Raw genomic sequence first — 15,845 nt, forward strand, 5'->3', positions numbered from 1 at the left:
TGGGTTAATTTTGAGGAAAAATCATTAACAAAACTATGTTTGATTGAGAAATTTTCAACTTTATGCCAATCTATCCATTCTCAAAATAGGCTAGTCGGTTGAATATTTGGACGGTTTTAAACCGATGGGGTTAGGCAGGTTAGGAATATATAATGGAAAAAAATAATTAACATTCAACATTATTTATTAATTTTTTATAATTTCAAACAAAAAAATTATCATTTATCTCAAATCTTCACACAAATTCACAAATTAATTGAATGTATGATGTTATTCAAAATCAAATTTTAGAAACTAATACACAACATGAACAATCAAGAAAAAAAATATGCAATGAAAATGAAGTGTGATTGTCATCCGATTAATGGTATTAGGCTATGAAGCAGGGGTATTTCAAAAATGTAACGCCCTCAAAATAATAACATTAAACCCATCAAATAAGACATTCATTGACATATGAAATAACCACATTCTTCTATTCATCAGAGTTTCATTACAAAAGTATTACATGTTAACAACAAAAGCAAAATACCTTACGGGCTTACAGCTTTCTAAGTTAACACTTGGTTACAACAAAAGAGTGCTAACTCATTTACACATTAAGCCCTTGGCTTAAATTTACATGTAATACATCAAAAATAAACGACAAAAGTATGTCCGCCTCTAGCCTCCCAAGCTATGTCCTTGGAGGTGGCATGCTACCTGTACCTGAAAATGATATTCCCATATAGGGTGAGCCACAACCCAGTAGAAATACACTAAACCAACCATGAACAATGACTAAAAGATTAGCAATTGATAGATGGCCAACTCTGATACATTCACATAAATCACATATTTATGTCATACGACTTATGAGTCCAAGTTACTTTTCATTTTCCCTTTTTCAACGGATAAGCATGTTAGCTCTATCATCATTTCAACAGATATGTATAAAAACTATATCCCACATTCACAGATAAGCATATAAGCTGTATCCACATTCTCAACAGATATGTATAACGACAATATCCCACATTCACAGACAAGCATATAAGCTGTATCCACACTTCACAAAGATAAGCATATGAGCTCTATCTTCACTTCTCTAGACAAGCATATGAGCTGTATCTACGGAGTTCATCCCCTATCTTCTCCCAACACTATCCGGTTTAGAGGTACATCCCTCATCTTCCCCTAAACCGCGGAGTACATCCCCCATCTCCTCCTCTACACATAGCGTATACAAACACATTGGTTCTATATACAATCGCTCAATACATACAGTTAATGTATTCTATCAATCGTCAAATTCCATGACACATTCCATTGATTAGTTTTAGTTTTCCTAATCATCATGCATTGTCTACAACAATTACGACTATCCTCCACCGATAGCCCAAAGCAGTTATTTCTATACAGAAAATAAATGCACAATGGATATTCAATCAACATTTCATTTCGGTGTGTGATAAACAATTCGACTACACCCTTTAACCCCATACATTCCCAATCTCGACAATTCCATTTCATTTTTTCATTTCTCACAATTAATTATCCCAATTAATCAAATAATGCAATTAGGTCATTTTCCATAATTACCATTTTAACCCTTAGGTCCCATTTTCATCAATGATTCAACATTAATTCCACTTTTCTATACCAAACATGCATCTAGGTTTATTATAAATAAAACCCCAACCTTTGTAAAATAACACAAAAGTCCCAAATCTTCACAAGATCACCAAACCAACCCCACGTCTCAAAATACCAAAACTTAAAGAAAAAATCCATAGAGAGGAGTAGGATATCCCTACCTCAAATTCGGAGCTCCAAGGGAGAAGATGACAAAATCCAACGTGCTCCAAATCCCGAAATTTTCAGATTAAAATGTAGCCCTCGACGATCAACAACTTTTTTGTAAAGGCCAAAGATGAGCAAATCACTCCTACTAGATCAAAACCTAGAGAGAAGGTAGAGTTCTAGAGTGAGAGGCTCAACAATGGTGTTTTTGGAAAAGTAGGAGAGAGAAGAGAAAGTGAAAAAGTGATTTGAAAAGTCAAACCACGGAACTTAAACCTAGTCGCCCCGCTCGAGCGTCAAACACCCCGCTCGAGCGTCACTCACAGACTCCCGCTCGAGCGCCAACAATCCCGCTCGAGCGGCGAGTACACACTCCCAGAACTTTTACAGAACCAGGCCATCGCTCGAGCTTCTAACTCCCCGCTCGAGCGGCACTCACACAACCCCGCTCGAGCGGCCAACTCCACGCTCGAGCGTCTAACACTGCACAGGAAATACTGGATGGGTGCAATTCCCGCTCGAGCGTCAAAACCCCCGCTCGAGCGGACATGCCAAAATCTGGGCAACTGGTTTTGGTTTCTAAACTCAACCAACCTGTAACAAACCTGCCCAACACATCCTATAACTCAAATACGAAGCAAAAAGGATGTAAACAAGATAATAAACAACTACCAACATCCACGGACACATGTTCTGATCACTGTATAACAAGGGTAAACCCGGGATCGCTATAAAAAATGTTATCGTACTCGTACCTGGTACTAGTACGTGTATCAATAGCTACATGCATACTGTGTACTCGAAATATGTACTAAGTACATTTTATACATTCTTTGACAATTAGGTACTCTGTAGATATTTTGTGGGTACGTGTTGGCACAAAAATTTTGATTTTTTTCCATCAGCAGGTTATTGACGTGGCATAATGAAGTGGCATGGTGACATGGCTTCTTGGAGAAAGACAGAAGCCACAAAAGGAAGTCAAACTGAGAGGAAGTTGGTTGTTGCCAAGAATCAAGGGATGGAAAACCAAGTCAGTAGGAAATCTGTCAAACGGTTCCTAAAATAAAGGGATAAAGATGCAAAGAAGTAGAAGATCAAGAAAGACCATGGAGGACGGCTACATTGAAGGATGATCAAGCAAGTGTAAAAGGAGAACTTGAGGAATGAGAAAGATCATCAATCAAACCACTCACAAATCGTGATATTAGTTTCTAGTTAAGAGTAGTTAAATTAGCAATTCTAGGAGTAGATCATCAATCAAATTACTCACAAATTGTGATATTAATTTCTATTTAGGAGTAGTGTAGACACCCCATTTTTGACCGACCTTAAGACTCAAACGTTACCAATTGGGCACTTGGTGATGTTGCATAATGTGCTCGTTCAGAAATTTTAGAGTCTCGGCTGCGAGCCTTGCCTCCAGACTTCCGGACTCTTTTGTGATTTGCCTCGGTTTGCGAACCAGGCTCGGTTTTCTCTGTTTCTTTTCCTGAGGGGAGGGAGAGGTCCTGTAGACCATCTCTCAGTAGCTGTGGGCTACGTTTTGTGGCCATAGGCCATTTTGCCCATTTCGGAGCCCGGTTTCCGGTTTTTCGGGACCATTGGCCGTGTGCCTTGGTTCGGGACCGCTTAACCATCTCCGTTTGCTCTAAATTTTGGCATACATCTTATTTTCTCCCTTTTGAGGGACACTGGGGTCTGAGAAACCCACTTCGTGGCCGAACGCCACTTTCGGTGCTTGGCAGCCCATTTTCGGGACCCCGAACTGCGTGTTTTGGCCCCCGAGCATTCGTTTTGCATCGGTTTTCGTTCATTTTTGGCAGGTGCCTCTGTTTCATCACCAGGAAGGTCACTGGAGGGTGGGAGGCCAGCAATTATCTTGGCAACCAGTTATATTCCATTTTTGCCCTCCGACACCCGTTTTTCGCACTTCCGAGCCAATGTTGAACACCTCGGGGCCACTTTCTTCAACCCCAAACCACATATTTGTGTTGTACACACATGGGAGGATCCTAATATTATTTGGCCGGCCAGAAACTCCATTTGACCCTTTTGAACCCCTCTTAAAAGTGGCTTGCTCTCTCTCCTGTTTTAGAGTTTCCAAATTCGAATCACAGGGTTGTGAAGAGGAGACCTGGGAGGCCACCTTTTTGTGGTGGCCGGCCACTAAAGCAAGTTGATCTTTTTGACCCCTAGCCGGCCGGCTAGGGGAGGTGGCCGTCCGGCCACCTGCAAGTCCAAAAGATGGCCGGCCATTTTCCTTGTGCTTGGTACTTTACAGCTGTATAGCTGTATCCTCCAGAAAATATCTCAATCCAGGGGATATTTTTTGGGGGAAAACTTGCCTCCTTTTCCCCCACCTTTGCCCCTCCTTTGCTCCCCCTTTTTTGTCCATATAACCAGCAGGCAACATTGCACATAAGGGTTAGAAAAATTGGTCTTCAAGCTTGCATGCAAAAATCCTCCTCCATCTATCTCATTTCCTTGAAAACCTCCAAGTTCAACACCACCATTTCTTCTACACCACCAACCCCCACCCTTCCATCCTCCATTCCAGAAGTTTGAAGGTGTTCTCCAAGGCCTAAGGAGCCACAAACTCAAGCCAAGAGGCAACCAAAGTCAAGCCTTCAAGGGTATGTAGTTTTTTTTCCTTTTTTGAGCTTATTTTGGTATCTTTTCTTAGCCATATATGCTTATTGTTTTGAGCTCCGACCAAAACTGAAAAGGTCATTTTTTTGAGCTCATTTTCTTGTTTCATTAAGGGCTCAACCCTGTTTGAGCCCCCCATATTGCACTTGCTTCAATATCCCTCCTTGGTCCCCTTTTCTTGCATGTCTTGGCAGCCCATTATGCTTCCATTTTTGGGCGTTTTACAGAGCTAGAAAAAGTCTTATTTTGACCTTCTTAACATGTTTTATTAAGGGTCTTTGCTTGTTTGATGAATGCTTTGTATACCTCATGTTATAGCCATTTTTTGAGCCTCATTTTGCATTGCATTTCTAGCATATTTGTATACTGTTTTGGTCATTTTACAGTTCTGTAAATATGCATATTTTTGGTCCCTCTTCAATGTTGTAGAAGGGAATTTTTCAGTTTGGGCTTTTCATATACCACTTGCTTCTTTGGCCACCTTTTGGCCCATTTTCTTGCATAAGAGCTTAGCCATATCTATGTTTGTTTTTGAGGTTTTTACAGTTCTGTAAAGTGGCTTATTTTTGGCCCCTCTTCAATGTTGTTGAAGGGCCCTAACCTGTTTGGAGTCAGCAGCTGTGAGTTGCTTCATAACCTCACATTTAGGGCCATTTTTGCATGCTAGTTTTGCCCTGTTTCGGTTAGCTGTTTGGCCATGCTTTGAACTGTAAAAATGCTTATTTTGAGGCTTCCTTGCTTCTGTCTTTTCATTCCATGTATCAATTATGCATGCTTTGTATAGCTGTAGTTCATTCTATGTGCCTAATTTTGCATTTCGGGAAAGATTCCATGCATCGGGTGTGTTTTCGCCTCATTTCGGGGCTGTTTCCCCCCACATTTCAGTGCTGAAATTCCATTAGCATGTTTGCATATCATTTTCCATGTCATTTGCATTGCGTATGCCATTGCCTCGGTTTGCGTGCCCGTGTGCACGCATTTCGAGGCACTTCATTTTCATCCCTCGGCCTCTTATGTGAGTGTGGCTGAGGCTCTCTCATGTTAGTATAAGTCCATGTTGCATTCTATGCGCCATTTTAGCCATATTGCATTGCGTATGCCATCGCCTCGGTTTGCGTGCCCGTGTGTACGCATTTCGAGGCACTTCATTTTCATCCACCAGCCTCTTATGTGAGTGTGGCTGAGGCTCTCTCATGTTAGTATAAGTCCATGTTGCATTCTATGCGCCATTTTAGCCATATTGCATTGCGTATGCCATCGCCTCGGTTTGCGTGCCCGTGTGCACACATTTCAAGGCACTTCATTTTCATCCACCGGCCTCTTATGTGAGTGTGGCTGAGACTCTCTCATGTTAGTATAAGTCCATGTCGCATTTTATATGCCATTTCAGCGATTGCATTGCATATGCCATCGCCTCGATTTGCGTGCCCGTGTGCACGCATTTTGAGGCACTTCATTTTCATCCATCAGCCTCTTATGTGAGTGTGGCTGAGTCTCTTTCATGTTGGTATAAGCCCATATCATGTTTTCATGTCATTTGCATCGCGTATGCCATTACCCCGGTTTGCGTGCTTCGAGACATCTCATTTTCATAGCATTGTGCATGCTAGGCTGTACCTTAGTTGCATTCATGCATGTCATGCATTTTGCATCGTGTTCGGGATAGGAGTTAGCTCGGGCACGGGAAACGAGGTGCATTTCGTACTCCGAGTGACGGAATGTGTCTTAATTCCCCAGTCACCAACACTCCGGATTACCCATGATGGAGTTAGGTTTTGTTGTGTTTATACGTGCATTCATTCCATATTGAGTTGCACATTTCGATTCCTCGGCCATCATGCATCGATATGCGTGATTGGTGGCACGAGGATTGAGGCATGCATATATCTGTGAAAATACATTGCTATGCCCCTTTCCTGCTCTCTGTTGCAGCAAATGAAGAATTAGTAAACTTCCGGAGTTTGGCGCGCTTTCCAAGGAAAATCACAAAACAGAGGCTAATCGGGGCATCCCAGTGGATTTCCGCGCAAGGCAGCCCAGACATGCATCATTCTTCAGAAGCAAGGCAGTCCCTGGCTTGCATGCCAGTTTTACAGCTTTCTTAGTTAATTCGTTAATTAATTAGGAATTTGTATATTATTCGGACTGTAATATTTGGACTGTAATATTCTTTTATTCCGGACTGTATTATTTATTCGGACCCTCCGAGCGAGGGCATAAATGTAATAAGTGTGCGTGAGTGCGATGTATGTCTTCCAACCCCACGTCTTTCTTCCCTTTTATTTATCCGCTTATGATGGTTAGATTAGGGCATGTTTCGATTAGCATACAGTATGATAGCATGTTTGCATTCATTGATCTGTTTTGCATGCATCGGGCTCGGCGCATCATACTAACTACATCTGTATTTCAATTCCGAGTTGAATACATGTTAGCTGTAGCATTCCATATGCCATGTTTAGAATAGCTGAGCCTGCTATAGTTGCATTTTTGCATGTGTTGCATTAGGCATTTTTTTGTATACTTAGGATCATGCATGATTTCTAATGTAGTTTCTATTTTGGCTTGGAGTACTCGGTAAGTTTTATGCTTTAGCATCCTTGCATGCGTGTGAGTGACTGCCATGAATAGCATGCTTACCATGAGGCTACATGCTTATGTGATATAACTGCCTGAATGCCTGTGGGTGAAGGTTGGGTTATTTGGATTGGAACAAATCATTGACTGTGAGTTTTAAGCCCACTAGATAGTGGCAAAACCATCTCTTCTTAAGCCCACCTGCGGGTGGCAAAATCTGCATTTTAAGCCTACTTGCGAGTAGCAAACCATTTTCAAACAAACAAACATGAAATGTTTTGTTCCAATTCAGGCGACTCAGTCTATACTTGTATGCTGTGCGCATCACATAGTAACCTAGGCTAATAACCGGAATAAGGACACACAAAGTTTTCAAAAATTGATATCATGGTTAGTAGAGGCCGATCTTTGATCGGGCGAGCGGGGGTGCTCACGAAGTGACCTTCCCCAATCGTACCCAAGTTCCCGAGCCGAGGCAACTTTGGTGATGACGGACACGTGGCCTTTGGCACCGAGTCAGGGTTTCCTAAATTTCCCATTAAAAAACATTTAGGTGGCGACTCTGTATCTGGCAAAGCAGTCCATGTTTGGCACTTCTTTCAAAAATCAGTTTTCTCAAAACGATTTGCCGGATTTGGACTCTTTGGTTCAGACTTAGAACCGTGACAAATTTGAGAGTCTTGAGCTGTAGTGACCCCAATATGAACGAAACGGGAGCTCGTTCCTCCCGGGGCGTTCGGGGACGTCTACAGTTTCTGGCGACTCTGCTGGGGATTTAGAGAACTTGAATCGAACTCATGATATCCGTTTTTGACTACACTTGTGTGTTTCTTTGCATTGCATTTGCATTGGTGCGCCTAGGACACCGTGTTTGCCATCTACTATTCCTGAACGGTTTGCCGGAGGCTTGTCTTGTCAAGGCATGACCATAAGGTTGACCGGTTGTGGGCTCTGCCAGTATGGGAACACAAACCTCGGTTTTACCAGGGCACCCTTTTTGACCATTCGACCTAGTGCATATTCGGATCCATAGTGACCATTCCAAACTAGGACAGGTTGCTTACCCGATTGTAGGTTGTTTGAAACCGCTGCGTGCGTGGTGAAACCCTAGCTCCTGACAAAATAGGACAGGGAAACCCTACCCCATCATAGGGGTGTTTTGGCTCTCACTTATCTGTTATGTGCTTTAGAGTACGTCTCTACAGGAATGCATGTATCAGTGTATGAGTTTGGGCATCAGGCCTGCGGGCACCAGTTTGCAAATTTGGGCATCAGGCCTGCGGGCCCCAGTTCAGTATTTTGGGATTCAGTTTACCCGAGGGTAACGGTTTACAGGCCAAATTTTTGGGGCAGAATTTAGTAGAGGGCACACTCATTCAACTATGCTCATATCTATTCAGGTGAAATCAGGCTGAGACGCTGCATGTTTCCCCTTTTGCTAGGTAGTCCTAAAACCATAGCTTCAGAAGGTTCCGATATCCCCTGGGTACATTAGACTAGAGCTGATAGACTTTGATAGGTCAGAAATTCAATTCAAAGGCAACCAGTGTTCTTTCGCTGAGGCGAGGTAAAGAAAAGCCGGTCAGGGCTCATCGGTTCATCTAATCCCTTAGTCGCCAGTCACATTACCTTTGTTTAGGCTCAGCAGACTGTGATGGCACAAGGTTCGGAAGAATTTGTGGCCGTGATAGCAGCGCTAAATCAGGGAACTGCCATGCAGGCCGAAACCAGTATTGAAACGCAGCGCCCATCTGGGGCATCTGCCTCACATCCAGCTTTGGGACCCCAGCCGAACTTTGACCCAATTCCGCCAGTTGGAGATTTGCAGGATCCAGATCCTTGAGAAGGGATGGCTCAAGCCCAAGTTTTTAGACCCCTAGTGCAGCCTAATGAGAGGCGTTATCCCCTTGATGCTAATGACCTCGATATGACCGCAGTGAAAATTGCGAACCTTGAGAAGCAGTTCAAAAAGGCACAGGGCCTTAATTCCATTCCCGACATTGAGGATGGGTACACTGAGTCTGCCGTGCGGCTCCCAGACAGATTCAAAATGCCATATATCGACCGTTTCGACGAGTCTGGAGATCCAATGGTACATATCCGACTTTTCTTAGATGTCCTCAAGCCGATGGGTCTGACTAAGCCACAGAAACTCTCTCTGTATGGAAGAACCTTGTCGGGTGTAGCAGCCACTTGGTATGTCAAATTGGAGGATAAAGTGAAACAAAACTGGGAAGAACTGGCTGAGGCCTTTGTCGATCAGTATTCCTACAATACCCAAGTTGAAATGACCATCCAAGAGCTTGAAGCAACTCGCCAGAACCCAACAGAGCCTTTTGTGGAATTCGTTGCGAGGTGGAGAGCAAAGGCAGCACAAATGACAGATCGTCGCCCTTCTGAAGGGGATCAAGTGCAGATGATAGTACAAAACCTCGAGCATGATATGTTGCAAAAGTTGATAGTCGCTCCACTATTCACTTTCAAAAGTTTGCATGAACTGGGGGTTCAAGTCGAGAATGCGTTCAACAGCGGGATCATTCCCAGGACAAGGGAACTGACAAGGAGGGTGATTTCAGGGAGTACCAATGCTGGTAGTAGCGCTATTCCCAAACCCACCGAAATCAATACAGTCGCCACAGCCGACCCTTTTGCCAAACCAAGCCTACAAACAGCTGGCCCAGCCCGAGTTCAGGGCAGAACTTTCGCCCCCCTCTATAGAAGCCTGACTAGCACACTAAAAGCCTTGATGGAAAAAGGGCATCTCAAACCCCTCGATCCTCAACCTCTTCCCGACCCACTCCCAGCCAGGCATAACCCCGCTAAGCACTGTGTGTACCATCAGCAGCGCGGTCATGGCACCGACCGTTGCTACCGCCTTCGTCATGAGGTCCAAAATCTCATCGACAACCGGACGATAGCTCCACCTTCAGACCCCAATGACCAAACATCCCCTGCCTACCTCAATCTCATCCATATACTGCCATCCACCTATGACCCCAGCATATACATCACCCCAGCCCATCTACCCAAACCTGAGGTGTTTATCCCAGAAAGTATGGACTTATGCATGATGGGTGCACCTGAACCTCAATCATCTCAAGCCCGTGAGCCCACTATTTCTGAGTTGATGGGAATGATTAAAGATCTTCAAAAAATCGTGACGGATCTGGCCTCCGGGACATTGGCTCCATCATCGACCACACCACATACCGAGAACTTCATGTCAAAACGCTCCCCGATGTTGGGACGGGCTGCATTTGAGGAAAGCCAATCCCTTGGCGGAGTGGAGGTGAGTGGGAGGAACAAGATAGGGACGGACATGGATCCCAATGAACGTCTTCTGTTGGCTGTTGAGGCCTTGAAAGCCGAGGGACTGAACAAAGAGCAAGTCCTCGCAGTTGTTGCAAAAGCTGTGGATGACACTTTTGCTGTTCAAGTTGGGGGCGGTCTGAATCAAAGGGAACATCGGGAGAAGGACTGTCATACCAGAGACGATCCTGCTATCTCTAATCCTCCACTCGGAAGAGATTGGCAAACCAGGCCAGCACCTGCCAATCCCTTTGCTGGTGCGCCCAGTAAAAATCCACAAACCTCAAAATACCCACCTCGAGGCCAGAGGGTGTTCGCACCACTATATTTGTCTCTATCAGCGGCCTTTAGGATCTTGATTAGGGAAGGGGATTTGAAGCCCCTGGAGCCGCAGACATTACCAAAGAACCTCCCTCTCTCGCACAACCCACCCGACTACTGTGCCTTTCATCAGCAAGCTGGCCATGACACTGACATGTGCTTTCGTCTCCGCCACGAAATACAAGATCTGATCGACAACGGGGTCATCCCCGCACCAGGCCCTACGAAGTCTATCGGCACTTGATCAGTGAACTTGGGGGATAATGTGATGTGATTGGAGGGATGAACCACCTGCGGGCGGCGCTCAGTTTACTCCAGATATGGTGGATGGCATGCACTGTTTTGAGCATTTGCGAATGCTAGCTTTTGTGCTTTCTGACCTGGGTATTGGGTCAGTCTTGTTGTTTTGTACAGAGTCAGTCTTTTCTTACTGAGTCAGTAGGGTCTGTCTTGTTGTATCGAGTCAGTCCTGTTGTACAGAAGTCGGATGATTCCGGGGGTGTTACCTCGGATATCATTATTTTGTTTTGCGTCTGTCTTTTCGCTTCCTTGTGAGTCTGTTTCTGCCTTGGAGCCAGTTGTACCAACAGATTTGAATAAAACAGCAGCGGTTTTTCATGCTTTGTGCTTGCTTCTGCTTTGTGCCAGTTGTGTTAGAAAGTTTGATTGAAACAGCAGTACTTTTCGCCTACTCTTCTGCACCCCAAAATCATTGCATTGACCTAAGTTTTTCAAAACATTTTGAACACTGCGATGAAAACGAAGAGGAAAGGATTCCTCGGGTTTTGCAAAATTTTGATCAATTGAGAGAAAGAGAGGCATGCTAAGCCCTTAATGATTGAGATCATGCTTGTTAGCGTAAGTACTGGGAAGGATCCTAGCTTGATCCAGATTGGTTCTACACTATCTTCAGCGCGAGCGATTTGTCGCTTTCTTAAAAATTTTCAAAAACAAAATGTTTTGCGCGGTCCTGCGAAGACTAGTGTGGAATCGCTCTTGAGATTGTGCAGCTTAGGATCGCTCTCAACCTCGAGACTTGAGTCCTTGCTTTCAAACCTTGGGCCCATTCAGAACGTTCAACGGTCAACTACAATGTGAGGCCTGTGTGGCTAGATTTGAAGTAGCCCTCGAGCAAGAGGCACCAAAGTCAGATCAAGAAGATCAGACCTCGTCAGAAGGAGCTTGTGAAGCTAGAACAGAAACACCCCTCGAACTAGGGGCGAAAATGTCCGATGTGCTCGAAGAGCCGAAGACGGATCCTTCTGCAAATCGATACAGCAGCCACTCTCTTGGATACGAGTGACTTCGGGATCTCAAAACCATTTGGCATGGATGCGTTACACTTTTACCCTTTGAGAGGCTCGCTGGGCCGAAAACCTGGAAGGGCGGCCCAGGCAAAAGATAGAGCAAGAAAAATGCAAAGAAAAGAACAAAAAAAAAAAAGAGAAAATCAAAAATCAAAAGAAATAAAAAGAAATGAAAAGAATTGAAAAGAAAAGAAGAACAAAGCTCGCAAGGTCGAAAACCCGCAATGGGCGCCTTGGCAAAAGTTAGAGCCTAAAAAGGAGAGGTTCATACCCGAGTGTACCTTAACCCCGAACTACGTGAGGCTTGATTCTCATCTTTGGGATACGTAGGCAACTTCATTCTGAAGTCCAGCCGTAAAACACTTCAAATTCGATTGTGTCCATGCGATGGTTCTGGTCATCTTTGTCTTCTCTGTATTTGAGGATTTGGCTGTATTCGTCACTCTGAGGACTGACTACAATACACTACGGTGTCATTCAGACAAGGGGCAACTTTCCGTTGCCATGCACCGCGGTGTCATTCAAACAAGGGGCAACTTTCCGTTGCCATTCAATGCGCCGCGGTGCCTTTCAAACAAAGGGCAACTTTCCGTTGCCATGCAGCGTCCTTCAGACAAGGGGCAATTTTCCATTGCTATGGATCCAAGGTTGTGCATCTCAAGAGTAAGTTCCGTGCTCATTGAGCAATGGTCGTTTGCAAAAAAAAAAATAGTCTTTGAGAATTTTTACTAAGGTTGACTAATTTTCTCGAAAATTGTTTCATCTTTTCCAAAAACTGGACCATTTCTTGGACCAAAAAAAGGAAAATTTTCAATGCTCATAGCCTGACTTGCATGATTTTCAAATCAAAAATTGAACAAGCATGTTAATCTAACTTTCATGTTGGTCAAAATTGTTTTAAAACCAAAATAAAAAATGGTCAAAATGATGAAATAGGGGCACAGTTGAGTCAGATGTTCTGTCTTCCTCCTGTTGTCAACTTACTTGCCAGAAAGGAAACTCTACTTGCCGAAAGGGCACCATATTCGCCAGAAAAGGGCACCACTGAGGCTGATCACAAAACGGCTGAAGGTTCCCTCATCCTCCAAGCAACAAGGTATCAAGCCAAGTGCGAAGCACGAACCGGAACGGGACAAGATATTCCACTCCTTTATCTAGACAAGTCTGATCACGTCCAAACTCCCCAACAGAGCATCGTCAACCGATGTCAGCTGCAGATTTGCTACACACCCAATTGTAGCGCAGCCCTTCTTTGGAAGAAATTCACTGTTGTGAACAAGAATCAAAAGCTGGTAGAATACCAGGGGCAAGGGCCCACGACTTCCTGTTTATCCATCAACCGCCCAGGGGAGGGATTGAAAAAAAAAAAAAATGAGAGATTAAAGAATAGAGAGATGTGCGATGAGAGAAAAAGTGAGAAGAGGGCTTTTTCAGAAAAATAGAGCTTGAGGGCCGAGTGATGTGAGGATCACAAATAAGAAAGGGTGGGAAACAATACCCGGGGAAACAGGCTCCATGTGCACATTTGAGTCTTGTGTTTTATTTTGTCTGTCTCGATTCTTGTTGTGAGTCGCTTCGAGTGTTACTCGATGTGTTTAGGTTGTTTACCTTTTGTTTTCCGTTGCTGAGTCTTTTTCACTGTGTGCAGTCGTAGGCTCAATACCCGGTTAAGAACTCATTTCTCAATTTCCATAAATCTTTTTGTGCTCAGAGTGCTGTGCCATTCTCCACATTTGTACAAAACAAGATTTGTTCTTTCATAAAACTGCAGGGTTCACCCCCGATAAGTGTGAACGGTAAAACAAGGACCTATCTGAAGCTATATAAGTTCCGGACTACAAAGCAAAAGAAAATAGGGAAAATTTTGAGCATCTGAGTGTGTTTCACCTTCAGAAAATTCTGAGATTGCATTTCATATGTACCTCTTCAGGCCTTGTCAGTGCTCTGAAGAATGAGTGTGCCTCTACTCCAAATTTAAGCATGCTTCAAGTCAGAATGGCCATTAAAGCAGCAGCAGCAGATGTTATCTCTCGCCAATATGAACAGGGTGTGCCCTTTTGAGCTGAGTGTGTTGCAAAGTCCTCTAAGAGGTAAATCAGAGGCACCAGAGTACATATTTGATGCTCCCCTACTACATAGAATGTGCACTTTCATATACACTTCTGTGACATGCGTGCCGCGCATCGTTATGATTCATGCATAGAATATGCTTGCTTTCGATTCTGCATAGAATTTGCTTTCAATATTGCATAGAATATGCTCCTGTTTCTTGCATAGAAAATGCTCGTATCTTTTGCATAGATAATGCACTCTTCCATACTTGCATAGAAAATGCACCTCATTTGCATAGAACATGCATTCACTCGCACTATCTTGTGCACTTACACTTTGTATCTCACTAACACTGTCTTGTGCATCTTGTGGTTGTATCTCACTCGCACTATTTTGTGCATTGCATTTTAATCGCGCTGTTTAGCGTATCGCACTGTTTAGTGCATTTCAAATCAATCGCGCTGTTTAGCGTATCGCACTGTTTAGTGCATTTCAAATCAATCGCGCTGTTTAGCGTATCGCACTGTTTAGTGCATTTCATTTCAATCGCGCTGTTTAGCGTATCGCACTGTTTAGTGCATTTCAAATCAATCGCGCTGTTTAGCGTATCGCACTGTTTAGTGCATTTCAAATCGATCGCGCTGTTTAGCGTATCGCACAGTTTAGTGCATTTCAATCGCGCTGTTTAGCGTATCGCACTGTTTAGTACATTTCAATCGCGCTGTTTAGCGTATCGCACTGTTTAGTGCATTTCAAATCGATTGCGCTGTTTAGCGTATCGCACTGTTTAGTGCATTTCAATCGCGCTGTTTAGCGTATCGCACTGTTTAGTGCATTTCAAATCAATCGCGCTGTTTAGCGTATCGCACTGTTTAGTGCATTTCAAATCAATCGCGCTGTTTAGCGTATCGCACTGTTTAGTGCATTTCAATCGCGCTGTTTAGCGTATCGCACTGTTTAGTGCATTTCAAATCAATCGCGCTGTTTAGCGTATTGCACTGTTTAGTGCATTTCAAAATCACTCGCGCCATTTTGGGCATCGCACTGTTTTGTGCAGTTCACATTTCGCGCTATTTTACGCACCCCACTCGCACTGTTTTGTGCATTTCAAATCACTCGCGCTTTCTTGCGCATTGCACTATTTTGTGCACCTTACTTGCATTTTGCACGCATTCCATCGCGCTATCTTGCGCATCTCACCTGTATTTGTTAGTGCATTGTATCGCGCTATCTCGCGCACCTTATCTGTTTAGCACTGTTTTGTGCATTCACTCTGCATCGCACTATCTTGTGCACTCCCCGGTCTAGGAGACCTTAAATCCTCTAAAGGTGCAATTCCTTTGGTGTTTGTCATGCCCGAGCGACTTCCGGTGGTTTGGTATAGCCACCTGCCTGTGTTTGCGGTGAGTTCCTAGGAGACCAACTGAGACGGTGGAAACTAGAGTTCGAATGGCTCATGCCTAGAACACAAAGGTTCGGGATTTCCGAGACTAAAGTCTGGTTTAAATACCCAGAGGTATATGCTCGGCTTGAAATCTGCATGGAAGCCCCATAGATTGAGATAGCATGTGTATGCGCCTTAATTCTGGATACTGAACCAACCTAGTCTGTCACCCTGTTGGAGAATAGGGAAAGCTGCGACCATAGTCAGGGAGAAAAGTAGTACCTGCAGTTCAACCAAGAAAAAGCAAAAGATCCCTAGCAGCATGAGGTAAGTCATTGCCAATTGCCCCTGTAAGGTACCTTTACCTCTTAGCTATTACATTGCATTTTAGCCACTACAATACAGTGTATTGCATGAATCCTCAATTATTAAACCAGGCTTCGCGTAGCGTATAAGTCCAA

Source organism: Camellia sinensis, chromosome 8, assembly GCF_055761805.1.
Source record: "Camellia sinensis isolate YWXY chromosome 8, ASM5576180v1, whole genome shotgun sequence".
Classification (NCBI taxonomy): domain Eukaryota; kingdom Viridiplantae; phylum Streptophyta; class Magnoliopsida; order Ericales; family Theaceae; genus Camellia; species Camellia sinensis.